This window comes from Artemia franciscana, chromosome 5 (genome assembly GCF_032884065.1).
Source record: "Artemia franciscana chromosome 5, ASM3288406v1, whole genome shotgun sequence".
Classification (NCBI taxonomy): domain Eukaryota; kingdom Metazoa; phylum Arthropoda; class Branchiopoda; order Anostraca; family Artemiidae; genus Artemia; species Artemia franciscana.
The window spans coordinates 4,772,037-4,794,066 of NC_088867.1; the positions used below are offsets into that span (position 1 = coordinate 4,772,037).

The 22,030-nt window shown below is 32.3% G+C and overlaps 1 protein-coding gene and 1 long non-coding RNA gene across 4 annotated transcripts in view; one reads left to right on the forward strand and one right to left on the reverse strand.

Annotated features, from left to right (window-relative positions):
* Positions 1–22,030, forward strand: part of LOC136026907 (uncharacterized) — a 144,903-nt gene that overhangs the window by 65,573 nt on the left and 57,300 nt on the right. The window contains exon 1 of one of the 3 annotated variants that reach the window (XM_065703732.1): positions 15,003–15,148. The exons of 1 other annotated variant lie outside the window; for it this stretch is intronic. The gene's annotated coding sequence lies outside the window, so the exon portion shown is untranslated. Of the gene's footprint in view, positions 1–15,002; positions 15,149–16,104; positions 16,129–22,030 lie in introns of those variants that run through there. One more of the 3 variants, XM_065703735.1, reaches the window with a different exon arrangement.
* LOC136026910 (uncharacterized) lies at positions 1,514–15,125 on the reverse strand. Its single transcript, XR_010617438.1, has 2 exons — positions 14,862–15,125; positions 1,514–1,955 (listed from the first exon to the last, which is right to left on the reverse strand). It is a non-coding gene; the product is annotated as an uncharacterized LOC136026910 (long non-coding RNA).

Below are 22,030 nucleotides of genomic sequence, written 5' to 3' on the forward strand. Positions count from 1 at the left end.
ACTAAAAATTTTCACTATGGGATATACCCTCAAGCAGAAAATTCCCTCCCCAAAGTGTATATAAACTTCCTAATAGTAAATACTATACGTAACCAATGGGTAAATTTTGTAGCTTGCAGACCTTTCCCCAGAGGATGTGGGGGGAGGGGATGATTTTATCCTCAATGGTATAGTCATTGACCTTTCAACTAAATTGAACAAAATGGCTATTTTAATATTCTTATTGGACGACTTTGGGAAAAAAGGGGCGTGGGAATGGACTAGCTTCTCTCCAGCCTTTTTGGTCACTTAAAGAGGGCACTAGAACTCCTGATTTCCGATAAAATGAGCCCTCTCTCCATCTTTTATGATCACTGATTCAATACTATCATCCCGGGAAAAAGTAAATAGAGACGCATCCGTGATCTTTCTTCTGGCAAAAACTGCCAAATTCCCGATTTTGCATGTAGGAGCTTGAAACGTTTGCAGTAGGGTTTTCTGATATGCAGAACCTGGTGGTGTGTTTTTTTTTTATTAAGATCAATAAACGTTTTGGGGGTGTTCCCCCTCTCTTCAAAAATTGGGCAAATTTTCTCAGGCTCGTAAAGTTTGATGGTAACATTAAAGTTAATGAACTATATTTATTTTGAGTCACCATAAAAATTTGATTCTTTGACGTATCTGTAAGTTATCAAAATTAGAGTTTTTAAAGTTATGGTTACTATTGAGCTGTGTCGCTCCTTTTTAACAGTTCTTTACCACAAACTGTTTGACAGTAATAGTTTCAGAAAACCATTAAACAATTACAAGAAGAATTTGCGATGAGATGCATAATAGTTCTCTAGCAAAGGCCGGTGATGCCGGAATAGCAGAATTGCCACCTGGTGAGAAATATAATCCATATATTTTAGGAATTTTTCGGTTAATTTAGTGAGTTTTTTCAATAATCTAGTGATTTATGTACCGATTTAGTGTTTATTTTGTTTAGGTAACATAAGACATTCCTAAAAATAGCGAAAAATCACTAGGGGTGGCAATCCTGCCGGTAACAAAGTGCCACAACAAATAAAGTTGGATCTGGGTAAATGACCATAAAATCTAGGCGGGTATTTGGAGCATGTCAAAAAACTCTTGGGGTATTCCATTAAATTAAGAAGTTAGGATTTTGCTCGTGAAGATACTGAAAAACAAAAAATTTCACCTGAGTTGAGGTATCAGTACTTTAAGAATAGCAACAAAGCAAAAAATAGCAACAAGTGCCACGGCAAATAAGGTTGGATTCGGATAAATGACCATTAAAGCTGGACGGGTATATAGAGCATGTCAAAATACTCTTGGGGTATTCCATTAAACTAAGAAATTAGGATTTTGCTCGTGTAAATACTAAAAAACGCAAAATTTCACCTGAGTTGAGGTATCAGTACTTTAAAAATAGCAACAAAGCGCTTGGTCCACTTTAAAACTAAACTCTCTGTATTTTTATTAGTTATTTTTTTAATAACACTAAAACTCAAAAAAATATTCCAAAATCAAATTAAAAATCACAAGTTGTTTATGTTCCGACAAAATGTTCATCACAAAAATAGCTACGTACAAAAATATAATAAAAACAAAAAAGGCAGTATTTGTCATCGGTTTTTTGAAATATCCTATGTTGTCTCTCTCTCTCTCTCTAGATTTCTCTCTCTCTCTAGAAGATCAAACTTTTCCTAAGTAATAAAGGGTTGCATAAATTGCAGTCCAACAAAGTACCACTAGCAGAGAAGCCATAAATAAAACACTTTTAGTATTATTCCATCCATAGAAGTCCATTTCAGCTTTTCTATAAGCTGGATCTTTGCTTGACAAGGAGACTGCACGAAATCCAGCATCTTGACTGCACCGTATATCACTGCACTGACATTTCTGTGATTCAGACATGTTAATTACTAAAGCTGTAGTTTGATTCCCTGAGAGCTCTGCCATTATAGGTATGCCTAAAATAATCATGGGTTTAATAAACATACTGTAAACTTGTTTTACGCCTCTAAACTCGTGTTTTAATTGGTGAAGTGGCTTGTCTTAAATAGCTAATAGCCGTAATAAGGATTCTTCGTTTCTAGGTAATAACGCGAATAACGCTAATAACACAAAAGTATCCCTTTGCATTTTTCTTTACTCATCTTAGTATTAAAGTAATATCCTAGTTATAAGTTCAGAATTACTATTAGTTTGAAGGAAGGAAAAAAATTCCTCTTCTAATCTTCACATATAAAAGTTAAGAGGAGACGAAATCTGCAGTTTATAAGATGTAGAATTTTAATGATCTTTATTGCATCAACTAAGACGAGGCTTAAAGCAAATATCTTCTTAGTTGTAAAATATCTGGAATACTAAACATAATAAAATTTAATTTAAATACAAAATTTCGACTATTTGAAATTGAAAAAACAAAGAAAATCCTGACAAAGGGAATGCGTGAAAATTTAATTAAAAATAAAATTTGAAAGAAAATTTCAATTCTAATGAAATGAAAATGAATACGAAAAACGAATGCTGACCATGGTTATTGTATTCTGAATTTTATTTTCTCGCTAATCCAGATAAAGTTATGTTGCAAAGTAAATAAAACATATACTTCATTTGTGATGAAAGAAGCAAAAACAGTTTATTTAACCTTAGACATAAATTTGGCATTACGTTTTTCGTTCAAGATTTTTAAGTAAAAAAAGAAGAGAGTTTCGGTACAAATAAGTAACGCAAGAATTTAGTTCTGGTAGGAGTTTTGTGAATTTTCTGATAAGAATTTGTATTTATTACAAAAAAAAAGAAAAAAAGACCGTCTGTTATACGGTCTTTTAAATAAATTTAAATAAAAATTCAAATAAATAAATCTCTAGCTCTATTAGGTAATTTGTGGGATTTTTTCTCGTTTGAGTTAAAATCTACGAATAAGTGAAAATTTTCAAAACAGTAAAAAAAAAAACGTAAGAACATCGTGGAAATTATGTCCCAAGACTATTAAAAATTACAGAGAGGGGTTGGTGTCAAGGAGTCCAAACATGATCGGAAAAAAATAAAATTCATTTTTGCCTTTTCTGACAACAAAAAGGTTTAGGCGATTGATTAACATAGGATTTATAAAACTATAAATAAATTCTCATTGAATGCCAAAATCTTTTGGTATCAGAAAAGACGAAATCAAGCACCATAAAACCCTGTCCAATTCAGCTTCTATCTTATTTCCTGACTGGAGGTTTGAAAAAAGCACCTCATAATGTGAAGACGCAATTTTTATCAATTGAACAAATGAGATATAAAAAATTAATTTAATTTCAACAACAGAAAAAGAAACACTTAATTGGTTTAATTTATCAAACTCGCTATGAATTTAAACTATAGGAAATGACTATATTTGTCACATTGCATGCTAAATATTGCTAATTTAGCTCCTCCAGTTAGTTTTTCCAGGAACTAACTGGTTAGAATTTTTGTTAGCCTGGGTTTTAGTAGAAGGAAAAAATAAAATCTTTGAATCTTGCGCTGTTCTTGCAAAGAGGAGATAAATAGCCAAAATGGTGGATTTTGTCATATAGTTGGCAAACAGCCAATAGTTCTCAACTTTAACTTTTCAAGGGTGGCTTATCTCACCAGCAAATCGAAATGTGGCCAAATCATTCATGCAAAGTATCTGATCTTGCAGTTTATAGATTTTTTTTCAGCTCTACATCGTTGGTTTTCTGATTTATTTGACTGTTTTGCTGCCTTATTTACTTACCTCTCATATTCCCCTATTTTTAGGAAAGTAAATAAAGAAAATAATTTTCAAATAACGAAAATATTCATTTATTTTCTTTATTTTAAACTAAATACTTTTTAAATTAATAATCTGAAATCTATAAGAATAAATTATTAAGTATTATATAGTATAAAACTATTTAAAAATAATTATAAATTTTATTTATAAATACAAGGGAGTAAACATATAAATATAAGAAAATTAGACCCACATTACAAGCACAATTTTACATCAAGTCAAATCTACTCGACTGATACGGTATAGCCGAATAATTGTCTACTTATATCTGGGATTTGGCATTGGAATTCCAAGTAAATGGACCAGGGGTGTGGCATACTTTTCCCATGTATGGCTTTCCTGTGAAGGGTTATGTCATATTCCATTTAGATAGAGGTAAGCGTTTGTCGGTTGGGGGACCACGTTTTAGGAGAAGGGGGAAGAACAGCTTCTATCCACTTTAATATTAACTTTTACATAGCTGTATACTGGGATTTGGTCATCAGGTGCCGCCGTGTAGAAGGTAGGCTACTTATTGAAGATAATAGGGCTTCTTTGTATTTTTTTTTCTTTTGTCTTCCGATTGCTTCGTATAGAATAGGATGGTCGTGGATATATGAGAGGGATCATTCAATTTGAAAAAAAAGTTCTGGTGCTCTTCTTAAGAGTCAAAAGTAATTGAATTCAAGTATTATGCAAAATTTCACAAAAACTGCATTTTTTAGTGTTTTCGTATTTTACTTTCTGGTAAATTTGGATACACGGATTTTGGTTACATTTACATTTTGCTACCCGTTTCAGATTTACCTGTATCATTTTTTTTTTGCACATGGTTCTAAAGTTTTGAAACTGATAATCTGGTTATAATTATACGTTCTTTGGGTTATATTTTCACGCTGAATTGATTAGTAAAATCTATTGCTCTATCTTTTGTCGATTGACTAAGTTAAAAAGGAAGCCGCCCCTAGCCAATTGAATTGGACGCTGGACTAGCAATCCTATTGTTCTTCAGGAGGCTAGTTCAAATCCTGTTCTTGCCAAAACCTAAATCTTGGCTTGATTGGTGTGACTGCAAATTCAGGAACCTGGGGTGCCAAGGCAATGGGCCTTTGAGGCTTGAGCCTTGAACCAGTTGGGTCCACCCCACCATTAAGTAAGTAAACCAATTCAAAAGGAAGGAAGCTTAGCATATATTGAAACATCATCATACTTCTATTTCAGTTTCTATTTTTATTGTTTTAGCTTTCAATTTTACCGCTACAACCTCAAGAGAAGTAATGTTAAACTGCTTATGCCAAATTATGAGGTTTTGTTTTAATCCCGAGAAAAAGAACTCAAAACATTTTTTTGGCTCTGTAAAATTTTAACTGTTTTATTTGTCCCCCTACAAAACTAATTTAAGAGGATGGACTAGCCAAAATTTTGGAGTATCCATATCTAGGTAACTGCTGTTAATATGCGTTAAAACGCTTTACAATCTACCAATTTCGGTTTTAAGACCTTGATTTTAAGCATACTAATTTAAAGAGCAAAGTATTTCTTACAGAAGCAAATCGCGAAGTTGAAACTAAGAAATAGCAAGAATTTTGTTTTGCCGATTATACAAATATATATATATATATATATATATATATATATATATATATATATATATATATATATATATATATATATATATATATATATATGTATATATATATATATATATATATATATATATATATATATACATATATTATATATATATATATATATATATAGATATATATATATATATATATATATATATATATATATATATATATATATATATATATATATACATATATATATATATATATATATATATATATATATATATATATATATATATATATATATATATATATATATTATGTATATATATATATATATATATATATATATATATATATATATATATATATATATATATATATATATATATATATATTACAATAATAATATATTATTATATATATTACAATAATAATATATTATATATAAATTATGATAATAATATAACATATATATAATAATATATTATGTATATTTATATAATATACATATATAACATACATACCTACATATATATATTATATATATATATATATATATATATATATATATAAATATTATAAAGAATAATCCATGGACAGGCAGTCATGTCGTCAATAAGTATAAGTCGTCATTTACCAAACAATAGAAAAAATAATATAGACAAATAATTCAGAGGCAACACCCAACATAAGGGCTCATCAGGAGAATACACTGGCCTATATAGGGTTTCGCCACTCTAAATTCTCTACCCAGCACAGTGTTGTGGCTACCACAGAATATCCATGGCATCCCCGCGTCAGGTATCACCCCCAAAATACATGCCTATGAAAAAAAAAACAGCAAATGTAAAACAACCAAGTAAAACCAAAACAAGCTTATCCTGTTAATATATCCCTCCCTTTAGCAACAATAGGTAAACTAAATATTATAAATTTTACCAAATCACAAATATTAACACATTGCAAAAAACATGAATGAACTAAACAATTATAGAATTCATCTTTACCATGTGGCTAATTTTTAAGAAAATCCGCTCAATTAGAAACACAATTCAAAATAAATGGCGCTGCAACAACATTTCTCGAACCTCCGAAATTAGTTGAAAATTTCTTTAAGTATTTCTAGATAATTCTTTTGATATTTATTTAAAAGTTTGTTATAAGGAAAACTAAATTTCTTAAATTGCCAAGTTAATTTATTTGCAGAAAAACCTCTTGATATCAATTTTTGGCTTAAGATTTTACATCTATTTTTAAAATCAATATAATTACTACAAATCCTTGCATAACGAAGTAACTGTGAGAAAATCGCTGAATATGTGATATTTGAGTGTATATTACTTTCAGGGAATGGGAAACTAATCACTTCAAAATCAAAATCATCCATTTTATTATACATTTTAAAACTTAATGTATTATTATCACAAATATTAATATTTAAATCTAAGAAATGATCTTCATTACCAGCGCCATGACTAGGCTCAAGAATAAGCTCTGATGGATATATATTTTTAGAAATATCAATGAAATCCTTACAATTTAAGACCAAAATATCATCTAAATGTCTTTTATTATTTGAAAAAGCATGTTTTAAATTAATTGGATTATTCTTATCCATCATATATTTATATTCTAGTTGACTTAAAAACAAGTCAGCTATAAATGGGCTGGCATTCCCCCCCCCCCCATGGGAATTCCCATAATTTGCTTGTACAAATCACCCCCAAATCTTATATAAGTATTGTATAAAACAAATTCCAGTAACTCAAAAATCATATCCAAGCTGTAACATCTCAAGTTAACTGTGGTATTAAAGCAGTTTGTCCATATAGCTTTTTTATTATAAATGTCTATTTTTAAGAACCTTTTACTAGATAAGAGGAAAGATTTCTTGATAACAGTTTTTAAATTATCAAACACTACATTAAGTGATAAATTAGTATACATTGTCGCAAAATCGAAAGACTCAATTCTTTTAGCTGAAACCATTGTTAAAGAATCTATCACCTGCAGTGAATTATTAACACTCCAATATGGATTAAAATTCGAAAATTTTTTAATACCAGAACAATAGGTTTTAAGTTTATTTACAATTTCCTTTAAAATTAAAGAGAGGTCAGTAGCAGCAATGCGGGTTGGACATTTAGCTGCTCCAGCAATAAACCGTGGTTTAGGGGGATTCTTATGAAATTTTACAGTCCAATATAGGAAAGGGAACTTTTTATCATTGTCATTTATTTTAATATTAAAATTTTTAAAAAGTATTTATTCAGTCTTTTCAATTAAATTCTCATCTCATCCTCTCATCCTTTACCTTTTCGTAAACATTAGCTGTGCATAACTCCCTTTTTAAGATATAACAATACAGCTTCTGACAAATTATGGCAAAATTATTATTAGCTTTATCCACTGGCACAATTACAAATTCATTCTTTAGATTAGCAATTGCTTGTTTAATCTTCGCATTATAAAATATATATATATATATATATATATATACATATATATATACATATATATATATATATATATACATACATATATTTATATATATATATATATATATATATATATATATGTATATATATATATATATATATATATATATATATATATATATATATATATATACATAAATACATATATATATATATATATATATATATATATATATATATATATATATATATATATATATATATATATATACATATATATATACATATATATATATATATATATATATATATATATATATATATATATATATATATATATATATATACATACATATATTTATATATATATATATATATATATATATATATATATATATATATATATATATATATATATATATATATATATATATATATATATATATATATATATATATATACATAAATACATATATATATATATATATATATATATATATATATATATATATATATATATATATACATATATATATATGACATATAAATATATATATATATATATACATATATATATATATATATATATATATATATATATATATATATATATATACATATATATATCTATCTATCTATATAATGAAAAGAGAAATCACCAATGCTACAGCACAAACACAAAAAAAAAAAAAAAAAAAAAAAAAAAAAAAAAAAAAAAAAAAAAAAGGAGACAGAAGGAGAAAAGGAAGACTGTTTTCCTAAATTAGTGATTAATATAGACCAGCACTTGAATGAGGCCTTAACCCTACTCATCCATACAATCACATAGGTCAAACAGCATAGCCACACACAATCAACCATAAAGAATAATCCATGGACAGGCAGTCATGTCGTCATTTACCAAACAATAGAAAAAATAATATAGACAAATAATTCAGAGGCAACACCCAACATAAGGGCTCATCAGGAGAATACACTGGCCTATATAGGGTTTCGCCACTCTAAATTCTCTTATATATTGACTCTTATATATACACTCTTATAATATATATATATATATATATATATATATATATATATATATATATATATATATATATATATATATATATATATATAATGGTAATTGAAAAAATTACATTTAATCATTTAGAGGCATTTGAGCCATTTTGACAAGAAAGAGGTGACAACAAAAAATCTTATGAAAAGAACATATTTTTCAAATAACAGCAAAAAATATATATATATTATTTAACGCATATTTAGAGAGTAAACAGCAACATTTAAACAATAGTTTAAGCATAAATATTATTTAAACATAATGAACTACAAAATATTTAAATATCATTAAAGGTAATTATTTAAATATACTAATATATGAAAATTAAGGTAAGATTATAATATATATATATATATATATATATATATATATATATATATATATATATATATATATATATACATATATACACATACATACATATATATACATATATATATATATATACATACACATATATATATATATATATATATATATATATATATATATATATATATATATATATATATATATATATATATATATATATATATATATAAATGTAAAATATAGTTCCATAAGCAAAGATGCTGAAAGTAAAAGATACTGTTGAGTAGCACCAAACAGAGTATAATTAAGAAGGTATAATTAAATGAATAATTAAATAAAGAAGGTATAATTGCCTTTGGAAACCGAACGTTTTCACCGAACCAAACGATCGTCAACGTTTGACGAAAGAATAGGGGTTCCAAATAACTAATTATTTTTCACAGTTCAACGAGGCAAATCTTACAAAATTGTAGGATGCCATTAAAACTTCATAGTTTTGAAACAGCCAAAAGCAAAATCGTAGACAATTTCGGTTTGTATGTTTGGTTCTGTTTACAACTTATTGTGAATAACTTAGTGCTGATAGTGTTGCTGATAGTGATGCTGATAGTGATATATAATATATATATACATACATATATATATATATATATATATATATATATATATATATATATATATATATATATATATATATATATATATATATATATGTGTATATATATATTTATAAAACCTCGAATAAGAGTGTGTTTGCTACCTTACTTAAGCTACCTAAAGGCCCTAGTGTATGTATATATTTGGATATGAAATTCTTCAGCGAATACAAAATGTACATGAGTTCAATACCGAAATTGTAGTTACTGTAAGGTGTAGAGGTAGAAACATTAGGTAAATGTGTTGAGTAGCGGCCCTCCAGAAGAAAACATGCGAAACAAAAAGAGAGGCATTTTACATAGCTCATTTTATTTTCTTCTCAATGATTGAAGTGAAAATTGTGACATTTTACCATCCACCCATCTGATAGTCTCATGCATAGCCCTGGGATAAATAGGTTATCAATCTAAAAGAGAACATTACACAGTGGCAAGGTTGCCAAAGGGACACTTTTAGTGCTTTTTTGACCCTTTTTCACTCTGGGTGACACCGTGCCACTATTGGGTGAAAAAAGGCAACTTTTTGAAAAAAAAGGACACTTTTTGGCATTTTTTCAAAATCAATACCATATGCATTTATTGTCAGTTTTTTCTTAACTGCAACTGCTTTTAATTTGTGCTTTGTGCTTTTCAGGTTCGTTTTCGTCTTAGGAATTTATTTTCCACGGAGGGGTATTTTTCAGAGGGGTGTTTTCCAGGGGGGCATTTTTCAAAAGCGCGAAAATTCAAACGTGGTGAAACATGTGACTTCAAGTCACATGATCCTGAAGTCTGGTGGTGAAGATCTAGTGTCCTCACCATCTTATTGTTGGAAGCTCTTGTTAGATGTGAAGAATCCTGACGGCACTCCCAAATTCTTTGAACTATCAAACTTTGTGTTGAACTTATGCGCGTCACCTCACTCAAGCGCTGGTGCCGTAAGACAGTTTTCTCAACTAACAAACATTAAAACTAAGTTGCGAAATCGGTTGGAAGTGAAAACTTTGGATTCCCTCATGCATGTAAAGCAAATGGTTACTCGTAGTGCTGCGTCGGTGGATCGGTGGCAGATTCTGCCAATATTACTTAACAACTTTTCGAGGTGGTACTGCAAGGCTGACGAAAAGGATGAGCAAATAGAGAATGAATCTGAACCTGACCTATTTGACTGGCCAATCAGAAAACCAAATAACTGAAATCAGATTGCAGTAGCCGAAGTCTTTTACTCCAAAATAGTTAACTACTAGAAATTGATTTTTTTTTTCAAAAAGGAAAGCTGAAGCTTTGAACAGATTTCTTGTACAGGAATTTTTTATTAAAGTTTCCCTTCATACTCTCACATTCCTGTAATTTTCTCCTTTCTTTCTTGAAAAACTTGGCCTTTTCTGAACCCAGGGTGCGGCTGGACCTCTGTGTAACGCTTCTGAATTGGAATCCGATTCATTCTGCATCTGCTCACTTTTCATAAGCCTTCATAACATGGAATGCATCGCATGTGAAATCCAGCACAGTCTTTCCCTTATAAAGGTCTCTTCATGCTGTCTAGGTTTTTCGGTTTGGTCCATCTTGAGCCACGAAGATGGCAAAGGCCTACCACAAAAATATTTTGGATTTGCTTAGACAATTTGTTGTGCACCATTCTGCTTTTGGTGAAAGGGATTGCGATCAAATAAGCCTTTCCATTGTCTTTTACAGACGCCGTCGACCTCTTCTCAGAAGAAAAAGAGTGGGCAGAGAGAAACGGATTTTCCTCGAAAAACCATAGCTATTCTTGATACCAAAAAGCCTTTTTCTTTGGTTTTCTGTCCTTTTTCTTTTTTATTTCAACATTTGTATGAGCACATTTGATATTTGTCTTCTCACTATTTGCAAAGAATTTGACATTTCTTTGTTTTTTGAAGAATAAATTAGCTTTATACAGAACAAGTGATATTTGTCTTGTCATTATTTCTCTCCTTATAAAGTTTGATCTCTTAGTTAATTGATCTCATGAATGCATTAATGTTTGGATGAAATAACACTGTGGTTGTGTATTTTTGCGAGAGCAGCGTTACCAAACGCGTTGGCGAAAGCCAGGTGAAAAGGCTGTGAAGCACGTTCCAAGCCAAGCGTGTTTCACTCGCTTTTCAATATCAGTCTCCGGTAAATGGTCGACAAAATTTTGCAGAAGATCTGATATGCTACTGAAGCCGTGTCGTGTCGCCGTGTTAAGCCGTGTCGGCAGCGACAGACATCGTATCTGTGGTCTGCTGGCGTAAATCTTTTAAGCCCCGTCTTCATTATGACGTTTTCCGGCCGAGACGGCTGGGGCGGCTCATAGTGAAGACAGGTTTTATCGTCGTTTTCGTTTTCTCGCCGTACAGAGTAGACATGTTGCCTGAAAACGAAAAAACTAAACAACACTTTTTGTCATTCATCTTAGTTGTACTCCAACTTTTCTTTACGTTCCTGTAGCACTGCAAACGCAGCACAAATGATTCAGAATCTTCTGCAGTTTCTGAAATAAGACTGCGCTTTCGAATTTTTTGCCAAAAAAGATGAAAATGAAAACTGTCGTCCCAAAAGCGGCAAAGCCGGCTCTGGTGCCGGAAAACGCTATAATAAAAACAGGGCTTTACTGAGTTTCCGGAAGAAGAATAACTAGTACAACCGAAGGTTTGAGAGAACCTGAGAAATCGTACTGAATTCTTTTTCTTCTTCACGTATTAGGCGATTTGAGGTTTTACATGGGATTTTACTTATTTGAAGAATCGCTTTGCTTTTACTTGAAAAAGAAGAACGTAAATCTGGCCCTGGAGTTGCGAGAAAACCATTTAAAGCCTTTTCTGTAAACTTTTAAAGTATATTGGCTAATTTTCTAGGAGGACACTAAAAATGTCCCTTTTTTGCTGAATTTGACACTTTAGTCCCAAAAAGTTTTGGCAACCCTGCATAGTGGATGTCCATCATGCAACGGATCAAACAATGGAAATAGCAAAAAAGAATGATATTATTAGGGCTGTATATTGGGTCTACCAGGGAGGGGGGTATATTGTCAGGGTAAGATTATTATATTGAAAAGGAGTATAAAATAAGAAATCTAATGGTACTATTTTTTATTTTATGTTAGTTTTGCGTAGCCTAGGGATATGTGTGACACCATTAGGGGGAGTAGGTGCTGGAAATAAATTGTCGCAAATGCAACTTTAAACCATGAAATAGAGCATGAAGATAACAATCCAAAAATGCCTCTCTTTTTGTTTTAGCATGTCTTGTTCTGGAGAGCTGCTACTCTAAAACCTTACGGAACTTTATGTCACCTTTCTAAGCCCTAATTCGAGTTATTCATTCATGGAAATTCAATTGGTACAGTGCTAGAAACTTCTGAATTTGCGAAACAAATTCTACAGTTCCAATCAAAATTTTAGGCATCTGCCAATTCCACTCTAGCAATTTCGAATAGGGTCATCAGTTGGGGGGGGGGGTACATTGCTCCCAGAAGGCTCACAAAGTCAAGATCATTGATCCAAAAATGAATGCTGCTACTCAAAATAGGGTAAAAACTGAAATGTATCATATTTGAATACTATCTGGTGTCTTCAGAGCTAAAAACCTGAAATCATTGTCTTTTGCAATATTTCGCCCTATTCATTTCTGGGACTTTAATTGACGTGGTGCTAAAATTCATAAATCTGCACAAGGCCGATTTTCCGTGCTTGTACAAACATAACAGCCATTTATCCTCTTGCTTTAATTAAAATAATGGCCCCACCTGTAATAAGAACAGGGTTATCAGTTTCAGAGATGCTCTATCCCAGTTCGTACGTATAAAACAAAACAAAAAACATCTCATTCCACCTACCAATACACCTAAAAACCCCTGTTTCCATCCAGCAATTTTTTTTTCGCTTGAAAGTTTATTTTTTCTTGGGAGGGGGCTTGAGAGCGAATGCAATTCAGTTTAACAATTCTATTAAATCAGCTGAGGTCTCTGCTGCCACAGTAAAATGGTGTCATCAGCAAAACTGGGCAGGATAACCTCAAAATTAGTATATAAACCTCGGACGCTATCAAACCCATAACAGAAAAGCTTAAGTCTTGAATGCATACTAGGAATAAAAGCGGACCTAGAACAGAACCCTGGGCCATACCAAATTCAACTACAGTTTCACTTGACTTAACATTAGACATTTCTACTAGCTGGGTCCTACGTCTCGGAAAAGAATAATAAGGGTCAATAGATAAAAATTGTACAGTAAAATGTGTGATATTTCTCGGAAATTTTTCACCGATCAATTCATCTCAATCCAAAATATTCGGGGGTATTAATTCTACATTCCTACTTAAAACATTCTAAAAATACCTACTAATGTCAATTCTTAAGGGACACCAGTAAAATATAACCCCCCTCCCCAGGTACTTATGTATTATACTGACCACACTCGAGAAATTTGCTCCATTTGCTCTGAGAAAAACCGGTTTGTCCGGTTTGTCAGCTTAGTCTAAGTGAGAAAAACTACGATACATGTATATTTTAATTTTTAATATATAGAGGTGGTTAGGGGTTAGGTTAGGCATTTAATATAATGCGTTCTGGGCGGCCTGCTTTCCATAATTCTTTGTTATAGTTTCCATAATTTCGTCTCGAAAGTACTATATTTTCATCATATTTGGGTATATTTCATTATGATTAACCTAACTTCACTTCTCGAGTTGGTTCAGGATACTACACAAGTACCCCTCCTCCCCCCTTTAATGGTTAAATACATACCCCAGATTGTACCAAAATTGTCAAATACAACAGCATATTATGCTTACGAAAAAGTTATTGCGTATATAAAATTCGGAGTATATAATTTGGCCATTAGGTATTATGGGGTAAAGTTTATGGTAGGAATGACATTAGTAAGTGCTTTAGAATGTTTAAAATAGTTTTCAGAACCTTATACGGTTTCCTTCTGGAGAGCGGGAGTGCAGCGCTAATGTCTCTTCGGGGCTTATTTCGAAGCCCCCCCCCTAAAGAAAATAAACACAAATGTGTTTCTGGGAGACAATGAAAAAGGTCATTTTCAATGTCACATTAACATTAAAAAAGCAAAATAGTACCTTAAAATGATAGTATTCCGATTGCACTAATGGATCTGCGCAATAAGAACAGTTCCAAGATCCAATTGAAAGAGAAACGGTCTAATGCCTAAACTACAAAAACACTAATTATCATCTGATACAGTGCATATGTTCAAAAGTTTGTGTCAAAATCCTTGGCGCTAGATGTGGACCAGTATTACGCGATTTTAGGGTTTGCTAACGACCCTGCCGGGAGCATTGTGTCTAATTTGGGATGCATCTATCTTGTTTACATTCTAAAGTTGAATGACATGGGCAAGGGAGAGGTAATTGCTCCGTTTCTGTGCTGAATGAACAATTTTTAGTTTTTTTGGTCCTTTTATTTGGTCCTTCAGTTTTTTGGTCTTATAGATTTACACTCAAGGTTTTGTATCGCGAACAGGAGACAATAACCGATTTTCGTGGTCTCTATACCAGACAATATTAGCTTCGGCTCGGTGGGAAACTACATTGTAGCTATATTTTAATTAAATATTTAGTTGGTATTTTGGGTAGGCTAGGTTAGCTTAGGTTATGCATTTAATATAATGCGGTTGCGCCGCCCCCTTCCATAATTCTTAATATATTCCATAATCCTTCCATAATTTTGTTGATGAAGTATTATATTTTCATGAAATTTTGTTTTATATCATTAGCAGTAACCAAACTTCACTTTTTGATAGAACTTGAGTGTGGTGGCTATAAGACACAAGCACCGTTTTTTAGCAATCAAAAATGGTCAGTCCAGTTCTTGTGTGTGATTAATTTAGAAAAAAAAGCTGTTGAAATAAAAAAAAAACTAAAGAGGCATATTAAAACATATACGAGCAGAAATTGTAAAATTAGCATAATTTTTGGCCGTATGTAGGGGCAAGGCCATGCTGACCCTCATCATGTTATCATCCTGAATATTGATCGACGATTCCATTATAAGCATCTTATTGTGTTATATTTTTTTTTTAACTGCTTGGTTGTTTAACTAAAGGATTTTGAACTTATGTATTGAAAATATTTTTGACTTATTATCTAAAAAAAAAATAAAAGAGAAAAAAATAGGATGTCAAGAATTGATGTGATCAGACTTGTTTCCGGTTAAGGAAACAAACATCAAGTCTCCACTTAATGCCCCTGACCTTTTGGAGATATTGCAGATTGCCCTTTTGACAACCAGCAATGTCCAGAGTCTCTTTTGCGTAGTTGAGAATCCTCCTTAAGATGCGTTGAAAGTTCAAGCTAGATAACCTTAGCTGTGATTGAGACATTGCAGGTAGGTTCTTTTGACAAACCTGGATCCATATAGTGCTTTTTGGTTTAGTTAAAAATCTCTATCATCATTCCTTAAGAATCTGGACTGAATATGCCTAGCCATACTTAAGATATTGTTGATACGCCATTTTGATAACATGGATGCACAGAGCGTTTTTTTATTTAGTTCAATACCCCCTCAATATATCCTGAAAGTTGCAACTTATTACACTTTGCTGTTCCTGATACATTATAAGATACACCCTTTTGACCACTTGAATGCAAATAGTGTCTGCTGGTTTAGTTTAACCTCTTCATCAACATTCCTTGAAAATTTCAACAAAATGCCTTAGTCATTCTTGAGATATTGCAGATACGCCCTTTCGACATCCTGGATGCATGTAGTTTCTTCTGTAGTTCAGAATTCCCTTCAACACTCCGTGGAAGTTGTACCTCAATACCTTCAGCCTTTTTGGAGACCCACGATCAAATATGCCCCTTTCAATATAGTTAATTAAAATAAACTTTTCCGACAAAATAATTTCATTTAAAAAAGTAAAGAACTCCATTAAACCAAAAATGAACAAAATACAATCAAATAATCTACAAAGCATGAAACTACCACAAATCAGCATCAATAAATAAATGGAACCCAAAACGAATAGAAATTACAATAAATAGCCTAACCGAGTCAAACTCAAAACGAGCAGAAATTAACACGGGTAGGGTTCGAAACCCTTATGCTTTTAAAACGTCAGAATATAATCTGTACTTTACAGAAAAAGTTCGTTTTAAGGCTCTGATTAAGTGAACTTGAAAACATCGAGCTTCAAAATTGAAGTTAGGGTAGCTTTCTGTCTTTCAGTTCTCTAGAGACCGTCGATTGTCAAAAACCCTTCAAATAGCGCTTATTCATTGACGGAAATAGCAGTTTAATTATACCAGCTTTTCAATCTAGTCTCTAGGGTGATCTGAAACGATTCTTGCTGGCAAAAAACTTGTAAAAATTTCAGGTAGCTGAAAATATTCTATGGGACTGATCGAAAACAGGAAAATACGTCGAAAAATGGTTGCCATCATCTTACAGGTTATCGTCATCTGCTCATGATCGTACCGTTTTTGTTCTTAAAGCAATATCCTTCATAGAGTACACTTGTGAAAAAGATTTAGACATTTTCTAAGATTTCTAAGCAATTAGAGGAAATAGAGCAAAATACTAGCAAACATTTTGTAGCATCTTCAAGAAGCTACGGCCTGATATTAAAAGCGGCATCATCCGCCAATGAATACTTGAGTACTTTTTAAATATAAATCTTCAATTTTAACATGGGATTTTCGACTTCCATCAGTTCACTTAATCACGGCCTTAATGTTTTCACTTTTATAACCTTAAGAAATCAAAATTAATTAAGAATATAAGGAATGAATATCATCATATGTATATTAAACTGACAATGCAAGTTCATTTGAAATTTTTTCAGTAAACTGGGAAATTTATTCTGGTTTTTAGAAAGCATATGAGGTTTTGACCTTTCCATAACGATAAATAACAGTTCGAATAGGGATAAATCCTTTTATTAGACAGTAAAAAAAACAATAAAAAAAATACTAGTTATTTATTTTTTACTGTCTAATAAAAGCGTTTATCTCTATTCGAACTGTAATTTATTTTCTATGCTCGCTGAAAGTATCCCCCCCCCGAAATTTCTTGCGGAAAATTCAGCCTGAAAAATGCTCCTTAGCATACTTTGATTTTAAAATTACTTTAAGTTCTAATCTTTTTCTCAATCATTCTGGAAATCAAAACACGCTGAAAAAAAGCCCCTGGATACTTCCCCCAGAACATTCCACGTACAAAATTGAGTTGGCAAAGATAGAGTAAGACGAATAATAAGAATTTCATATCGAAATTCTGTCAAATCCCCATTGACAAAATTTCCCCTAGAAATTTCACCTTCCCCCACCCTAGTTATTTCACTCCCCATGGAAAATTCTCACTAAGAAAACCCACCCTAAGCAAAAAAATCCCCCTTAAAATGTCTGTATACCCCCCAATAACAAATAATATACGTAAACATTGGCCTATTTTCTTAATTAACAGACATCTCCCCACGGACTCTTGGGGGTCATGTTACCTTAAAGACATATTAACCGGATCTTTTAACTATGCTGAACAAAATGACTATCTCAAAGTTTTGATTGGACAACTTTGGGGAAAAATGGGCCGGGGAGGGGGCCAGTTGCCCTCCAATATTTTTGGTCACTTAAAAAGAGCACTAACACTTATAATAATTTCCTTTCGAACGCGCCCTCTCCTGAACTTTCAGGACCATTATTTCGATACGATCACTCATGGGGGAAAAAAATCAAATTAACAAGCATCTGTGATTTTTCTTCTGGCTAAAGTGCAAAATTCCACATTTTTGTGTAAAGGAGCTTGAAACTTCTACAGCAGGGTTTTTTCATACGCTGAATCTGATGGTGCGATTTTCATTAATATTATTTGACTTTTGGGTGGTGTTTCTTCCTTTTTTGAAAATCTGGCTAATTTTCTCAGACTCTTAACTTTTGATGGGTAACACCAAACCTGGTGAATTTTATATTTTTAGAATCAGCGTAATAAGCTGATTTGTTTGGTGTATCTATTGATGTTTTAGATTTTTTAGAGTTTCGGTTACTATTGAGCCGTGTCGCTCCTTACTTGCAGTTTGTTATCACGAGCTGTTTGATTTCGAGACATTGCATATAGTTTGAGCATGCGAAGCGTCTTCTGATTTACTCAGTTACATTTGTTTTTGCCAAAGTGTACTCTTGGAAAACTCTGGGAATCTTGACCTAGCAAACGATCCTAAGAGCTTTTCTTCTAGAACACATCTGTAAACGGTGGTTAATTTAAATAACACAGGGTCATGGCCTTTGGGGCTACAATGGTAACGTTAACCCCGGTGTATTTTGAATGAGCTTTTCAATGTTTCAGAACAATTCCGTTTTTAGATTTTCGGCTACTATTGAGCCAAGTCACTCCTTACTTGCAGTTCGTTACCACGAAGTGTTTGATCAAAACTGCATCACTCAAACGTGCACCGCTTAAATTTTCTTATGCATACATTTAATTTAGTGTGAGGGGCCGGGATTTTGACAGATTTTTTTTGAAATGTGAAAATTTGTTGACAGGTAAATCGTTTGGTTTAAAAGAAAGCTATAACACACAATGGTTATTTAGCTTTCTCAAAAAGATCCGTCATCTATAGTTGCATGGCTAATAAATTGTTCTGAAAATTCCATAATTAGGAACCCTCACTCTATGTGAATTTCTCTTAGCTCCTCTGTTACTGTCGTTGGTCGAGGCATAAAAACAACAAGAGCTAAGAGCTCATATGGCACTTGTGACGAGGCCGGACGATCCAAGAGCCAAGTGCTTATATGGTATGAGCTCTAGCGAAATTCTAAGAATCAATAGATTGATTTAAAAGGAAAATGAGAGGCTTAATGCCGGTCGGAATTTAAAATAAGAGCTCTGAATCATGAGATCCTTCTAAATATCAAATTTCATTAAGATCTGATCACCCGTTCGTAAGTTACAAATACGTCATTTTTTCTAATTTTTTAGAATTACTTTCCGCCCCAACTCCACCAAAGAGAGCAGATCCGGTCCGGTTATGTCAGTCATGTATCTTGGACATGTTTTTATTCTTCCCACCAAGTTTCATCCTAATTTCTCCGCTTTACGTGTTTTCCAAGATTTTTGGTCCCCCTAACTCCCCCTCCCCCCAATGACGCTGGATCCGGTTGGGATATAAAATAAGAGATTTGAGTTACGAGGTCCTTCTAAATATGAAATTTCATTAAGATTCGATCACTCCTTCGTAAGCTAGAAATACCTCATTTTTTCTAATTTTTCAGTATTAACCCTCCCCCAACTCCCCCAAATGCCTTAAATTTTTACCTCATTTTTTCTATTTTTTTTGATTTAACCGTCCCTCCACTCCCCCCTCCAGATGGTCGAATCGGGAAAATGACAGTTTCCAATTTAATCTTGTCTGGTTCCTGATGCGCCTGCCAAATTTCGTCGTCCTAGCTTACCTGGAAGTGCCTAAAGTAGCAAAACCGGGAGAGACAGACAGACAGACCGACATAATTTGCGATCGCTGTATGTCTCTTGGTAGATGCCAAGTGCCATAAAAAGCAATTTTGTAGCCTAAGGAAAACGCCGTAAGGGTAATTGAATTTTGTAGTTTAACACGTATGAGGTAAGTTGTGAAATCTATATATATAAAAATAAGTTGTTTGTCTGTGGGTCTGTCGAGTGACGTCATGTCATCATGTCGTCATGAAGTTAGTTGTCGTCATGTTTGTTATGACGATGACGTCATTAAAAGTATTTAAGAAAATCGTTCAAAGACAATTTTTTAATTGTAAGAAGATCGTGGACGGAAAAATGTTTAATTCTAAAATGACTGAAGAACCTACAATGGCAACAGCTGAGGAAGCTGCTCAAAGAGTCTATGCCAAAAAACTTGCAGCTGATAGGGAAAGTAAGAAAAGAAAGCGTGCCGAGGAATCACAAGAACACCAAGAAAACAGGCTTGCGGCTAAAGAACGCAAAACCGCGCAATTAGATGAAAATCCGCCTGGACAGCGAGAGTCAAAACATATCAAAACTGAAAATGATAGCGAAGATGATTTGGTTTGGGATTTTGACTTGGATAAGGTCATCAATGCCTACCAGATTTTAGTTAAAAAAAAAAATAAAGGTTCGGCGATATGTATTTCATAGTGACGCTGAAAAATAAAGAAGAAAAAGAAAACTGAAAAAAGAAAAAAGGTAAAAAACTAAAAAAAAAACTAAAAAGAAAAAACACTCAAAGAGAAAGTACAGACCAGGACGCAAATGACGACCGGGACAGAGGGAATATAAATGACGACCGGGACACTCAAAGAGAAATTACAAACTGGGATACCGGGACACAAATGACGACCGGGACACAGGGAATATAAATGACGACCAGGACACAGGTATTTAAGAATATCGTTCAAATACGAATTTTTAATTGTAAGAAGATCGTTGAAAGAGAAATTTCTAATTGTAAAATGACTGAAGAACCTACAATGGCAACACCCGAGGAAGCTGCTAAAAACGAATGTATTCAAGCCGAAGTAGCTGAGTTGATAAAGCGTTATGTTTCAGGTTCTAGGTCCAAGAGGCTCCAGGCTTGAACCTTGGCTTTAGCATTAATACAAAAGAAGAAAAAAACTAAAAAAGGTAAAAACTACAAAAAAAACTAAAAAGAAAATACTAAAAAAAACTAAAAAAGCTAAAAAACTAAAAAAAACAAAAAAAAGTAAAAAACTAAAAACTAAAAAAGAAAAAAAACTAAAAAAAACTAAAAAAAGGTAAAAACTACAAAAAAAACTAAAAAGAAAAAAAACAACTAAAAACTAATAAAAAACTAAAAAAACTAAAAACTGAAAAAGAAAAAAAACTAAAAAAAGGAAAAAAACTGAAAAATAAAGGAGAAAAAGAAAACTAAAAGCCGGGACACAGGGAATATAAATGACGACCGGGACACTCAAAGAGAAATTACAGACTGGGACACTGGGACACAAATAACGACCGGGAGATATAAATGACGACCGGGACACTCAAAGATAAATTACAGACCGGGACACCGGGACACAAATGACGACCGGGACACAGGGAATATAAATGACGAACGGGACGCTAAAAGAGAAATTACACACTGGGACACTGGGACACAAATGACGACCGGGATGCTGGGAATAGAAATGACGACCGGGACACAGGGAATGTTCGATTAGCACCATCAACAAGACTCAAGGGCAATCATTAGAATAATGAGGTATAGATCTGAATACGGATTGTTTTTCCCATGGACAGTTTTATGTTGCATGTTCAAGAGTTG